At 41.7% G+C, this 14,757-nt stretch overlaps 1 protein-coding gene across 1 annotated transcript in view; it reads right to left on the bottom strand.

Moving 5' to 3' along the window:
* Nucleotides 1-12,207, bottom strand: part of LOC105554485 (chromosome unknown open reading frame, human C1orf186) — a 26,057-nt gene extending 13,850 nt beyond the window's left edge. The window contains exon 1 of the mRNA XM_012000987.1: nucleotides 12,135-12,207. The gene's annotated coding sequence lies outside the window, so the exon portion shown is untranslated. The remainder of the gene's footprint in view (nucleotides 1-12,134) is intronic.
* Between the last annotated feature and the right edge of the window lie 2,550 nt (nucleotides 12,208-14,757).

The raw sequence follows: 14,757 nt of genomic DNA, 5'->3' as shown, positions 1-14,757 counted from the left end.
CATCCCACAGCACGCTTTAAAAGGATTAAAGACTGTTATCACTTGCCTGTTACAGCATGGCCTTTGAAAGCCTATAAACTCTCCTTACAATTCCCCCATTTTACCTGTTCAAAAACCGGACAAGCCTGAACAGGTTAGTTCAGGATCTACGCCTTATCAACCAAATTGTCTTGCCTATCAACTTCATGGTGCCAAACCCACAGACTCTGCTATCCTCAATACCTCCCTCCACAACCCCTCCACAACCCATTATTCTGTTCTGGATCTCAAACATGCTTTCTTTTCTATTCCTTTGCACCTTTCATCCCAGCCTCTCTCTGCTTTTACTTGGACTGACCCTGACACCCATCAGGATCAGCAACTTACCTGGGCTATACTGCTACAAGGCTTTACAGACAGCCCCCATTACTTCAGTCAAGCCCACATTTCTTACCTATCGCGGCATAATTCTTCATGAAAACACACGTGCTCTCCCTGCTGATTGTGTCCAGTTAATCTCCCAAACCCCAATCTCTTCCACAAAACAACAACTTCTTTCCTTCCTAGGCATGGTTAGGTACTTCTGCCTTTGGATACCTGGTTTTATCATCCTGACTAAACCATTATATAAAGTCACAAAAGCAAACCTAGCTGATCCCATAGATCCTAAATCCTTTTGCTGCTCCTTTCCATTACTTAAAAGCAGCCCTAGAAGCTGCTCCCACAGTAGCTCTCCTTAACTCATCCCAACCCGTTTCATTACACACAGCCAAAGTGCAGGGCTGTGTGGTCAGAGTTCTTACACAAGAGCCAGGACCGCGCCCTGTAGCCTTTCTGTCCAAACATCTTGACCTTACTGTTTTAGCCTAGCCCTCATGTCTGCATGTGGCAGCTGCCACTGCTTTAATAGTTTTAGAGGCCCTCAAAAATCACAAACTATGCTCAACTCACTCTCTACAGTTCTCATAACTTCCAAAATCATTTTCTTCCTCACACCTGATGCATATACTTTCTGCCCCCCTCCACTACCTCTCAGCAAGCCAAACTCATTGCCTTAACTTGGGCCCTCACTCTTGCAAAGGGACTATGTGTTAATATTTATACTGACTCTAAATATGCCTTCCATATCCTACACCACCATGCTGTTATATGGGCTGAAAGAGGTTTCCTCACTATGCAAGGATCCTCCATCATTAATGCCTCTTTAATAAAAACTCTTCTCAAGTCTGCTTTACTTCCAAAGGAAGCTGGAGTCATTCACTGCAAGGGCCATCAAAAGGCATCAGATCCCATTGCTCAGCGCAATGCTTATGCTGATAAGGTAGCTAAAGAAGCAGCTAGCTTCCAACTTTTTTCCCTCACAGCCAGTTTTTCTCCTTCTCATCGGTCACTCCCACCTATTCTCCCACTGAAACTTCCACCTATCAATCTCTTCCCACACAAGGCAAATGGTTCTTGGACCAAGGAAAATATCTCCTTCCAGCCTCACAGGCCCATTCTATTCTGTCATCATTTCATAACCTCTTCCATGTAGGTTATAAGCCACTAGCCCACCTCTTAGAACCTCTCATTTCTTTTCCATCATGGAAATCTATCCTCAAGGAAATCACTTCTCAGTGTTCCATCTGCTGTTCTACTACTCCTCAGGGATTGTTCAGGCCCTGTGACCTCCTTTCCCTACGTATCAAGCTCGGGGATTTGCCCCCACCCAGGACTGGCAAATTGACTTTACTCACATGCCCCGAGCCAGGAAACTAAAACACCTCTTGGTCTGGGTAGACACTTTCACTGGCTGGGTAGAGGCCTTTCCCACAGGGTCTGAGAAGGTCACCACGGTCATTTCTTCCTTTCTGTCAGACATAATTCCTGGGTTTGGCCTTCCCACCTCTATACAGTCCGACAATGGATCGGCCTTTACTAGTCAAATCACCCAAGCAGTTTCTTAGGCTCTTGGTATTCAGTGGAACCTTCATACCCCTTACCATCCTCAATCTTCAGGAAAGGTAGAACGGACTAATGGTCTTTTAAAAACACACCTCACCAAGCTCAGTCACCAACTTAAAAAGGAGGACTCTGTCAAGGATAGAGCCACAAAACTCGCCAACCAAGCAAGTAATTACGCTGAACCCCCTTGGGCACTCTCTAATTGGATGTCCTGGATCCTCCCAATTCTTAGTCCTTTATACCTGTTTTTCTCCTTCTCTTATTTGGACCTTGTGTGTTCCGTTTAGTTTCTCAATTCATCCAAACTTTTATCCAGGCCATCTCCAATCATTCTATATGACAAATACTCCTTCTAACAACCCCACAATATCACCCCTTACCACAAAATCTTCCTTCAGTTTAATCTCTCCTACTCTAGGTTCTCATGCCGCCCCTAATCCTGCTCGAAGCAGCCCTGAGAAACATCGAAACATCGCCTGTTATCTCTCCATACCACCCTCACAAATTTTCACTGCCCCAACTCTGCATCACTATTTTGTTTTATTTTTCTTATTAATATAAGAAGACAGGAATGTCAGGCCTCTGAGCCCAAGCTAAGCCATCATATCCCCTGTGACATGCACGTATATATCCAGATGGCCTGAAGCAACTGAAGATCCACAAAAGAAGTGAAAATAGCCTTAACTGATGACATTCCACCATTGTGATTTGTTCCTGCCCCACCCTAACTGATACGATATAGTCTCCCCCGCCCTTAAGAAGGTACTTTGTAATATTCTCCTCCGCCCTTAAGAATGTATTTTGCACGCCTATGCCAAACCTATAAGAACTGATGATAATCCCACCACCCTTTGCTGACTCTCTTTTCGGACTCAGTCCGCCAGCACCCAGGTGAAATAAACAGCCGTGTTGCTCACACAAAGCCTCTCTGGTGGTCTCTTCACACAGACGCGCATTGACAGGAGGCACTCAGTAATTAGGTATTATTCAACCCTAAAATCCTCCACCACAATGGTGACTAGAATTATTAAAAATTGGATTGGTCTACTTTAGAAAATTTAGGCATTTGTTTTGAGTACAGTTTGGAGATAAGATCCAGGACAGGATGAGGTATGAAAATTATGACAGATGTCATTATTTAAGTGGCTAATGGCTCTAACCACAATGAGCAGGTTGTTCCTTGGGGTCTAATTATAGACTGCTGATCAGACAGTCAGCAGAGACATCTGCCCATTTGGGCACATGCGCGGGTGTGCGCACACACACGCCCCAAATAACCAGGAAATGGGCAATTTAAGGTAATTATGTTGTGAAAAAGCACATGGACTATGTGAGGGTTTGGCATGCCTTGTTCCATCCTCGAGGTAGGGATGGTCCTGTCCTCTTATGCTGTGCTGAATTTTGGCACCCAGATCTCACACTAATGTAGTGCCCTGCCAGGCACCTCAAAACCAAACTTCAGGCTGGGCATGGTGGCTCATGCTTGTAATCCCAGCACTTTGGGAGAGCGAGATGGAAGGATCACTTGAGACCAGGAGTTTGAGAAGAGCCTGGGTGACAGAGTAAAACCCTGTCCCTCCTCCCCCCACTAAAAAAACCCCACTTCGTCCCAGTGCTAACAGCATTTATTCTGTTTGCTTCAGACTTGTAGTTAAGGCTGGATTCCATTTTATTAAGTTTCCCTCCTCCACTGATACAGGAGTTTTCTCATGGCCTTTCCAACAGGTGCAGCATAACATCGGGGGGAATAAAAAGACACCCACTTTCCTGTCAGACACCATGCTTTCTTTGGATAGGTTTATTCTAGAAAGAATGATTTAAAACAAGATCACAATAGAAGATGATTTCTACGAAAAATCATATGGATTAGGCCAGGCGCAGTGGCGCACACCTGTAATCCCAGCACTCTGGGAGGCCGAAGCGGGGGGATCACGAGGTCAAGTGTTCAAGATCAGCCTGGCTAAGATGGTGAAACCCCATCTCTACTAAAAATACAAAAACTAGCCAGGCAAGGTGGCAGGTGCCTGTAATCTCAGCTACTCGAGAGGCTGAGGCAGAGAATTGCTTGAACCTGGGAGGCAGAGGTTGCAGTGAGCCAAGATCACCTCACTGCATTCCAGCCTGAGCTACAGAGTGAGACTCTGTCTGAAAAAAAAAAAGAAAAAAGAAAGAAAAGAAAAGAAAAATCATATGGATCAAAGTAATTATAATCAACATTGTCAGCTGACTTTATCCATCTTTTCAAATGAAGTAGCTGTAAACTTTCTTTGCAGTCTCCATTAATTTGTTGTTTTTAACATTAGCTAAGGTATAAGGGAAAGAGAACAAAAAGAAGGGAGAACAAAAGAAGGGGAAAGAAGGGAGCTAGGGCCTGCCTTCTCCTGGGTCTGTCACTTGCTAACAGTGTGACTTTGGACAGGGAGACGTCCCCTCTAGGCCCTGGTGAATTAGGGAGCTTGGCAAAGTACTCCTAAGGCTCTTTTCAGCCCTGAGCATCCTGCTCTTTAAAGGTTGGAGTGAAGTAAGGTGAAAAGAAAGCAAAGCTGATGGAAATGGAAATTTTAAAAAGAAAAAAATCTTTATTTCCATTTTGTAATATCCAGCCTCCTCCACATTGCTAGACTTTCTCCCCCAGTTTAATATGCAGTTTCCACTAATGAAGAAAAGGAGGAAACACAAATAAACCGAATTAATAGTATAGGGACTATTAATCTCAGAAACAGAAGGGATTAAAATTTTTCAACAAAAATGAGGTACCAAAAAAAGAAGAGATTTTTAAAAAATTGTTAGACTACAAAATTTTTTTGATGAAATCTCAGTAAAATGGATAGTTTCCTAGAAAAATATAAATTAACAAAATTGATTCCATATGGCATGGAAAACTTAGACCAAAACCAAACCAAAATAACAAAAAATAAGTTTAGGAAGCAGCATGGTATCTAAGCATTAAAGGCAAAGAACCTGGAGTCAAACTGCTTGGGTTCAAACCCCAGCTCATTCTCTGCGTGAGCTTGGCCTCGTTATTCAACCTCTCAAAGCCTCAGTCTTTTAATATATAAGATGGGAACAATAACTAATTGTGGGACTAGATAAGACAAATATAAATGACAACTACTTCTGAGGATGAAATTAGATGAGCTATGTGAAATAGTTATTAGAACTTTTGGCACATAGTAATAAGCATCCAATGAATGCAAGCTATTATTATTTAGAAATTAAAAGCATTGACTGGCCCCAGTGGCTCACACTTGTAATCCCAGCACTTTGGGAGACTGAGGCAGTTGAATAGCTTGAGCCCAGGAGTTGGAGATAAGCCTGGGCAATAAGGCAAGACCCCACCTCTATCAAAAAGAAAAGAAAGAGAAAGAAAAAAGAAAGAGAAAAAGGAAGAAGAAAGAAAGAAAGAAAGAAAGAAAGAAAGAAAGAAAGAAAGAAAGAAAGAAAGAAAGAAAGAAAGAAAGAAAGAAAGAGAAAGAAATGAGAAGCATTATCAGACTTATTTCCTCAAAACCTATCTAGATGGTTTGACAAATGAGGAGTTTCAAACTTTTAAGGAACACATAATTATTATTCCACAAGCCAATACAGGGCACAGGAAGACAGAAACTTTGGGGTCCATCTTATTTATGAATACAGAGGTATATATGGTAACATCAAGAAGTTAGCCCAGAACGTTGAGGAAATTGATTATAACAAAGATGGAAACTAACACTGAGTGTTTTCCGTGTGCTTTAATCCTCTCACTCTACAAAAATAGACATTACCACTACTTCATAGATGAGGAAACTAAGGCTTAAGAAGATTAAAAAATTTGCCGCTTTGCCAGCTGGAAGACTCATGTTTCCTAAACCAACTGACTCAAAATCCTAAATCCCAATCATGTCAGGAAGCTGTCTTTTATATAATACAAATACAACATTGATAGATCAAATTTTTAAAATTATGATCTTGGTAAAGTGCCAAAATGTGCTGGATAAACTGAATACTTATTATTGATTTTCGAAGTTAATAAAAGTATGAGGATTGTTTCTTACTATAATAAAGAATAATAAGTTGGTGCAGTATTGATTACTGCACCAATAATCAGTATCTGACAAAATGGTAAATTATTTTAGCAACTATTTGAGAGCAAGGGTGTATGCTGCAACCCTTATCTGAAACGAGTACTAGAAGTTCTAGTTTCTGGAAATGGAAAGTTCCTCCAATCTCTAATAATAATAAGGGTATTGAATATTTATTGAGCATGTTTTATGTGGCAGACACTTTTATATACATTAACTCATCCAATTCCCACAACCACCCCAGGAGGTAGATACTATTATTTTTTTTTAATTAACATTTTTTAAGACACAGAAAGGCTACCTAATATGCTCAAGATGACAAAAACAGTTCATCAGCCTTTGTGCTCAGGCAGGCAGGTGCTGGAGCCTGAGCTGTCAGCAGGTACATTAACAAAATGAAAGTATAGTTTTGGGCAAGGAGAAATCAAATTCATTCTTGTTTGCAAAATATATGATTTTATACCTAGAAATCCCAAACGAATTCATTGCAAAACTAGAGGAATTAATGAGATTGCTCAGTAAAGTCCTGTAGATATAATAAATATTCTAAAATTACCAGCTATTCTTACTGTTATACTAGCAACAGACATAAAATAGAATGGGGAAAAATACCCTGAGATTTAGCAACTACAACAATAGAAACACCTAAAAATAATATTAATTATAAGAAAATTATTTTGAAGAAAATAAAAATTTATTGAGAGACATAAAAGAGTTAAACTCATAAAAAGACGCTATTTCAGATTGAGAAGCTGTAACATTTAAAAATCAGTTTTAAAGTTAATTTATAGACTTAATACAATTCTAATAAAAATTATGGTGAGTTTTTTATAACTTGAGTTTACTCTAAAATGTATCTGGGAAAACATAAGAACAACCAAAAAGAGCGGAAACGTTTGAAAAGGAATTGTGGGCTGGGTGCAGTGGCTCACACCTGTAATCCCAGAACTTTGGGAGGCCGAGGAGGGTGGATCACCTGAGGTCAAGAGTTCGAGACCAGCCTGACCAATATGGTGAGACCCCCATCTCTACTAAAACAATACAAAAATTAGCTGGGTGAGGTGGTGGGCATCTGTAATCCCAGCAACTCTGGAGGCCGAGGCAGGAGAATCGCTTGAACCTAGGAGACGGAGATTGCAGTGAGCCAAGTTTGTGCCACAGCACTCCAGACTAGGGGATAGAGCAAGACTCCGTCTCAAAAAAAAAGAAAAGAAAAGAAATTGTTGTAAGGTAGATTTCTGACTACCACTTTTTAAGAGAAGTGTAGATTTGAAAAAATGTGCTACTGTGTACAGTAAATGTTATAAGAGTAGTCCACAAAGCAAGTGGAGGAAAGGAAATCATTATTTAACAAATATTGGCCCCAAGACAATGGTTTAGCTACCTGTAAGGAAAAAGAAAATAACTTAGATCAAAACCCTAGATAGCAAAATGAATTCCAAATGGATTAAGGAGGTAAATATTTTAAAATCAAGCCATTAAAATTAGAATAAATTAGGATTGAATATTACTATATTTAAAATCTTTATTAAATCCCCAGATGAGAGAAAACTTTCTCAGTTTATATGCAATGGAAGAAATCACAAAGAAATACATGAAAAATAGATTTGGCTGTAAACTATTAGAACTTCACATGTTAACAAAATTTAAAGGCAAACAGAAAAAAAAAAAACCTGAAACAAGTAAGGCAAACCACAATTTTAAAGATTTTGCATCTTTGGTTTTTATAAATTGTTAAGAAAAACACTAGGACCCCCAAATAACAAATGGGTAAAGAGTGTAGCGCAGACAATTTGCGAACAATCCAGAACAGACTAAAGCTGTTATGCAAAAGAGCTCTGTACAGTGTCATTATAAAAGTGAAAAATGGGAAGCAATCTAAAGAAAAAAACAAAAACTGGAGAAATGAGGATTGAGGCTTTGAATGGAAGACCACGTGGTCGTTTAAAATTACATTTAGGAAGAATTCATCTGGAGAAAGAAATCTGTTCTATGAAAATGTACAATGCAGTTGTATTTAGTTACATAAGATATAATCACAATTTTGTAAAACGTGAACATAAAGCCGGGCATGATGGCTCATACCTGTAATCCCAACACTTTGGGAGGCTGAGGTGGGAGGATCACTTGAGCCCAGGAGTTAATAGAACATTGAGATGATCACCTGAATGTCTGAATTTCAATCAATCAAATATTTATCAAGTGGTCCATGCACATGGTCCTGTGTGAAATACTCTTGATGGCGCGAAGAAGAAAAGGCCATTTGCACTTTCAAGAGCTCATTTGTACTTGGAAAATCGAGACATTAATATGTGAAAAGTCAAAAAGTGGAAGAGATGACACAGGTGAAGAATAATGAATTGTCAGAAGGAGTGGTATCAATAATGCATTATAGTTCAGAGGAAAAAGAGATCCCCAAGCGGTAGAATGTTCAGGGAAGAGTCACTGAGAGGAAATTATTTGAAGGACAGGCAATGGATGGATGGAAGGAGGGAGAAAAGCAATCTAGCTAAAGGTGTCTTGCCAACCCTGGTTTTAGGGCAGCTTTAGTGGAATTGATTGTCTTCTAACAAAGTTGGATTTCTATTTGACCACACGTAAATAGCATAATGTGGAAACAGCTGAGTATAATGCAAAGCGACCACACAAGTGAGTATAGGCAGCTGGTCAGGTGCAGAGACTTAGTGGCCAAATAGATTGTGTTTAGGACCTCAGTTCTGGCCTTCCTAGCTGTGAGTTGCTTTATTTTTCCAGCTTCGGGGTTATATCTGTAAATGGGGATGGCACCTGTTTTATGGGTTTTTTTTTTTTTTTTGAGACAAGGTCTTGCTCTGTTGCCCAGGTTGAAGTGTCCAGTGGTGCAAGCACGGGTCACTGTGGCCTCAACCTCCTGGGTTCAAGCAATCCTCCCACCTCAGCCTCCTGAGTAGTTGGGACCACAGGTGCATACCACCATGCCTGGCTAAATTTTTAATTTCGTAGTGACAGGATCTTGCCATGTTGCCCAGGCTGGTCTCAAACTCCTGGGCTCAAGCAATCCTCCTGTCTCAGCCTCCCAAAGTGCTGGGATTACAGGTGTGAGCCACCGTGCCTGGCCTGTTTCATGTTTTTAACTCAAACATGTCTTGTGTTTACCATGTATATGCCGGTATCATAAAAAACATTTTGCATCAATTATTTAATCCTCAGAATAACGACCTTATGAGCTAGATACTATTGTTCTCTCAATTTTACATATGAGAAAACCAGGTTCTAATCCCCCGTGAAGGGGACAGAATTCAGACACAGGTGGTCTGAGGCCAGAGCCTTCACCACATTGCATTCAGTATTGAAAATGCTGGCCAGGCGTGGTGGCTCACACGCATAATCACAATTAGAAAGGCAGGGGTGGGAGGTTGGCTTGAGCTCAGAAGCTTGAGACAAACCTGGGCAACACAGTGAGACCCCATTCTCCACAAAAAGAGAAAAAAAAAAAAGAAAATGCTCGGTAGAGAGCCTGGCATATATGGGTACCAGGGGATGATCCTTGGACCAGAACATTCAACTCAAAATTGTCTTAAATTTATAAACACACCCATTTCCATAAGGCCTTGTAAGAACACTGGGCCCACTCATGATTTTCAGGTGGGAGCAACACAATATACAAAACCACGAGGTCCTGCGACATCCCTGGTCCTAAACAATGCCTGTTCCTATGACTGTCAATGAGTCACTCACCAGGGAATAGAGAAGGTCAAAACGCCAGGCTGAGGGAAGGGAGGGATGGAGTCTGCCAAATATCATGGGGAAAAGGCCAACAGAGGGTTACAGGATCACCTTCATTCTCATATCAGAGAAATCTTGCCTGAATTCTCTTTGGCTCTGATCACCATGTCAGAGGCCTCACCCCAGGTGGTTATGAGGCTAGGGCTCATCTGGAATATGGCATGAGAGCTTAGATGAACATTCCAGCTCAACAACTTTATACATTCCTTGGGCACATTATTTCTTCTCCCTGAGCCTCAGTTCCCCTGTCTATAAAATGAGAGGGGTGGGCTAAATCAATTTAGTTGCGACATTTTGTTATTTTATAATTTTTCTAAAATGGACTAAAAAGTGAGATTCAAAGTAACGAGAAAGAGCAACTTTGAGCCTCAAGTAGATAAACCACATCTCCAGTCACACTTACTTCTAGGTGCAAGCACTGCCAATTTCTAGCAGGGAAGCAAGTCATCCAGAGTTTCTAATTAGTACTTTTGGGGAAAGCAGTTTTGCAGGAAACTATTAGAGATGAATGCAATGTGGATGCAACTTCGTTCCAAGACTAAATCAGCAAGAACACAAAAGTTGCAAGCTACTCAAGCAGTATTCACGGATTCATTTTGCTAGTTCCCACAAAACTCCAGATGAACTGGAAGGGGTCAAATTATTCTGTTTCATCGATTGGCCTACTAAATTTTAGGAAAACTAGGCACCTTCTACAGATTATGCACCTTGTTGGCTGAGACTGCATATATTACACTCCACAATTCATAGCACAGTACTTAAAGACACGGAGGGGATAGGAGTGGAAAAAGCATTTCAATGTGTAACACTCTGTACACATTGCCATTAAGTCAATTTGCATATAATAAATGTTGTTTAACCTTGGGGGAGCCACTTAATGTCTCAGAGTCTCACTTTTCTCCTCTTTCAATTGGGCAGTCAAATGTCTCTTTATTTGACTTATTTTCCAGTTGAAGAAACTGAGGCAGCAAGGTGTTAAGGGACTTGACTGAATCGGTGAAAGAAAACTCTTCTGGAGAACTTTAGCGCAGAAGAGTTAGACCAGGTGTTTCTCCATCTCTCCAACCCAGGGAGGGTGGGGAGCTCAGAATTATTAGGAGGGCTACATGAGACCACGGAGACATCCAGTAGCATTCCTGCCTCCTTGTCAGAATTCAAGGCCAGTGCTGGCTTCATGGGCTTGCAACCCATGCAGATGAGTAGGGCCCTGTGCTCACAAGGACCCCATGATTGGCCTAATGCTTTGTGCCTGTCATCTTTAAATTCATAATAATTTTTGAGTAAGGGACCCCAGATTTTCATTTTGCATTGGGTTCCACCAATTATGTGACAGATCCTACTCAAGGCATTGAATTGGGTAGAATTGCCAATGCTCACAAAATAGGTCAACACACAGAACAAGAAGAAGGATTAACCCATCCTTGGGTACCTGATACATGCTTCCCAGCACCGCATTGTCTGAGCCCCTCCCAGGTTGGAGAGATGGAGAAAGGCCTGATCTAACTCTTCTGTAATGAAATTTTCCAGAAGAGTTTTCTTTCACTGATTCAGTGAAGTCCCTTAACACCTTGGTGCCTTGGTTTCTTCAAATGGAAACTAAGGCTCTTAATAGCACTCACGTCTTTAGGGTTGTGAGGAGTAAATGGGCCAATCTGCATAAAACTCTTTTAACAGTCCCTGGCAGATAGTAAGCTCTATATAAGGGTCAACTGTTTCTGTTTTGTGCTGTTATTAGCTTTTCCTTGTCCAGATGCTCACATGGCCTTTTTCTGTGATGGTGCACATTCTCTGACCTCCATTCATAAAATTTTAAAACTCCCAGGATGGCTCTCCTCCGTCCACACATACTAGTCCTTTGCTGCTCAGAATGTTTTCTCAGGGAAAACACTCCTATGGGATGTTTATGGGGGAGATAGTCTCTGAGATCTGGTTCCCATTTGACTTAAAAAGGAAACTTCACAGCTGCTATTGGTGGAGCACTGTACTGGCACTAAATGTACATTGTCTGAATCCACGTAGCAACCCTGTAAGGTGGGTGTTTTATGCCCATTTTACAGATGAGGAAGCTGGAAACTGAGGCTCACAAAAGGTGAGCAGAGTGAGGATTTGGAACTGGTTTTTGCTGGACCCAAAGTCCATGTACCTTCTGGCCAGATCCCCGATGGCTGCTGCTGCTAGTGCAGACAGATGCCTCAGGCACAAGAAATTCACGTCCATAAAGTGTAATCTTAGGCTCTCTGTAAGCTGGTTGCAGGCTGAATTCCACACCCTGGAATCTCAGCCCATAAACAGAGAATCCTCTCTAAAACTTCGACACGTACATGTTCGCAAACAAATGCACATTGCAAACTAATTTAAAATCCTGTCTCCACAGACAGTACTTACCCCAGGGCTACGAGCTCAGTCTGATCCTAGTCTGTGTTTCAGCGATGTCCTAACGGAAACATCTCCCCGACCCGAGTCCAGCCCCTACCCAGAAACTTCTGTGTCACTGAGGTCAGTCACAAGTGTTTCAACATTTCCAACAAGGCGGGGACACTGCCACTCAGAAGATAGCAATCTCGCTCGTTGAGTACAGCAGGGTAAAGGGAGAGATGATGCCTGTCTCTTTTGGCCATGCTCTGCCCAGCTCCCTGGTACAGACAGTTTGTGTAGATGGAGATTAGTAATCTCTTTTTCTCCCTGTGGGCACCATTTAAATACCGCAAATACACACGCAGCCAGGTAGAGTGGAAAGGGCCCTAAAGGAGGAGTTAAGAGGCCTGAGATCAAGTCCCAGCTCTGGCACCAATGTGTCACATGAGCTCAGACAATTTGCTTTCCCCTAAAGGGACTCATGTTCTTCCTCTATAAAATGAAGAAGTAGGTCTCAGACATTAGCAAAGATCCCTTCCAACCTAGCTCATCTCTGAATCTATATGTGATGTAGTCAAAGATTAAGTGAGTAGGGGAAGTAGGGCAATAGATAAGAATAAATTTTTGAGGACAACTTCTTTGTCATTAAGCATCAAATGAGGCCAACCAAAAATGGCTGTTACAGTTTGTACGATAACAACAGGAAGGGAAGGAAGGCTGATTTCAGGCTCTTTGGGGGGGCTCTAAAACCCCAAAATAGAAACTTAAGAGGAAAGAAGAATGGGAGGAGGATAAAATGACCCAGATATAAAACAAACAAAGAAAACAGACTTGTAGGCCTCTACGATGTCAGTCCCTTGCTGCGAACAAATTGCCTGGTGCAATTTGAGTAACAGCTTCTGAGTTAGATATAATCAGGTTTCAATCCTGGCTGCACCACTTGGTAGCTGGGTGACATGGGAAAAGTTAGTTAACCTCTCTGATAGTCAGTTTTTTCATCTGTAAAATTGGGTTAATAATAAATACCTGATATTTTTTAAATCTCATAAGGTTGTTTAAGGTTAAATAATATAAATAAGTAGGCAAAGCACTTAACAGAATATCCTTTCTGTAGTGAACAACAGATGGTAGCTATTAACTTTTTTTTTTTTTTTTTTGGAGATGGAGTCTCCCTCTGTTGCCCAGGCTGGAGTGCCATGGCGCGATCTCGGCTCACTGCAACCTCCGCCTCCTGGGTTCAAGTGATTCTCCTGCCTCAGCCTCCTGAGCAGCTGAGATTACAGGTGCGCACCACCATGCCTGGCTAATTTTTGTATTTGTGGTAGAGACGGGGTTTCGCCACGCTGGTCAGGGGCTAGTCTTGAACTCCTGACATCATGAGCCACCCACCTCGGCCTCCCAAAGTGCTGGGATTACAGGCATGAGCCACGGCGCCCGGCCACTATTAACATTTTTATTCTCTAAATGTAAGTCAGAAAGCCACCCCTTGGGCTGAGTCCCTTTCAGTGTTTTATGACCCGTTGATGTATCACAGCTCACTGTGGAATTACGTCTATAGCTGCAGTTTGCTTCCCTTTGCAGAGTTCCTGTTAAAAACATGAAGCCCCTTTATCACTCATGATTTGAGGAAAGCAGAAGAACACTGGTAGCCATGTGGAGTGATTTCCTAACTGGGCTCTCCACCGGCTCTAGGTTTGCCCTGCCAGCGTCAATACACACTTCGCTCTGCTCCTGACTCAGCCATGGACACTAAGTAATCCATTCTAGCTACAGCTAACTGTGGGGTGATGCCAAGATGCTTGACTTGCTATTTCTATTATCCATTCACAGGAACCCAGTGTAGATATGTCAGCACCCAATGTTGCATAACATGCATGCAGCTCTAGCCTCTGTGTGAACCACTCTCGGACCAGAACCTTCCATCATGCTACTCCAAGATTCACAAGATCATAGGGTTGTTAAAGATCTTTGAACATGACGTATTTCAGTGTCATTTTAGAGATCCTCATTTGATTAAGGACAGTGATGGGGCATTTTTATCACATGTCAGAGATAATGATTCCTTTATTTAAGCTACACTTTTGTGCACACTCTTGCTAGGACTGCGTTGCAGCAATATGCTTCCATCTTTATAAGACACATCAGAGTTTATTAGAAAATCCACCTGACTTGAACTTCTGAGGCATTGATCCTCTCTGGACTACATTTTTCTTATATCTCATTATAAGAATTTTGGATTGGATCATTTCCAGCATCCTTTCTGCTCTAAAGTCTCATGGTTTTGTGTATTACATGTCATCCACAGCTCTGCTTTAAATAGCAAAGTCAGAATAATTGAAGTCTGTGCCTTATTCTCTGTTTCCCCACCAGCCGGGATTGTGCCTGTACCTAGCATGTGCTTGGTACATGTTTGTGGCATGGATAAATGAGTGATTTAAGGTGCTGTGTTACATATGCATGGTGTATACATGCATCATGTCCAGTCCTTACTACATGCAAACACTTGCCGATGATGAGAAGATAATTTGCTCAAAACGACTCTTCAGCCTGTAGTTCCAGCATTTTGGAAGGCCAAGGCAGACAGATGGCTTGAGCCCAGGAGTTTGAGACCAGCCTGGGCAACATACATATAGAGACAAGATTTTGCTATGTT

This window comes from Mandrillus leucophaeus, unplaced genomic scaffold, assembly GCF_000951045.1.
Source record: "Mandrillus leucophaeus isolate KB7577 unplaced genomic scaffold, Mleu.le_1.0 Scaffold1174, whole genome shotgun sequence".
NCBI lineage: Eukaryota > Metazoa > Chordata > Mammalia > Primates > Cercopithecidae > Mandrillus > Mandrillus leucophaeus.
Note: the sequence above shows the minus strand (reverse complement) of the source record. Positions and strands in the feature narration are given on the sequence as shown.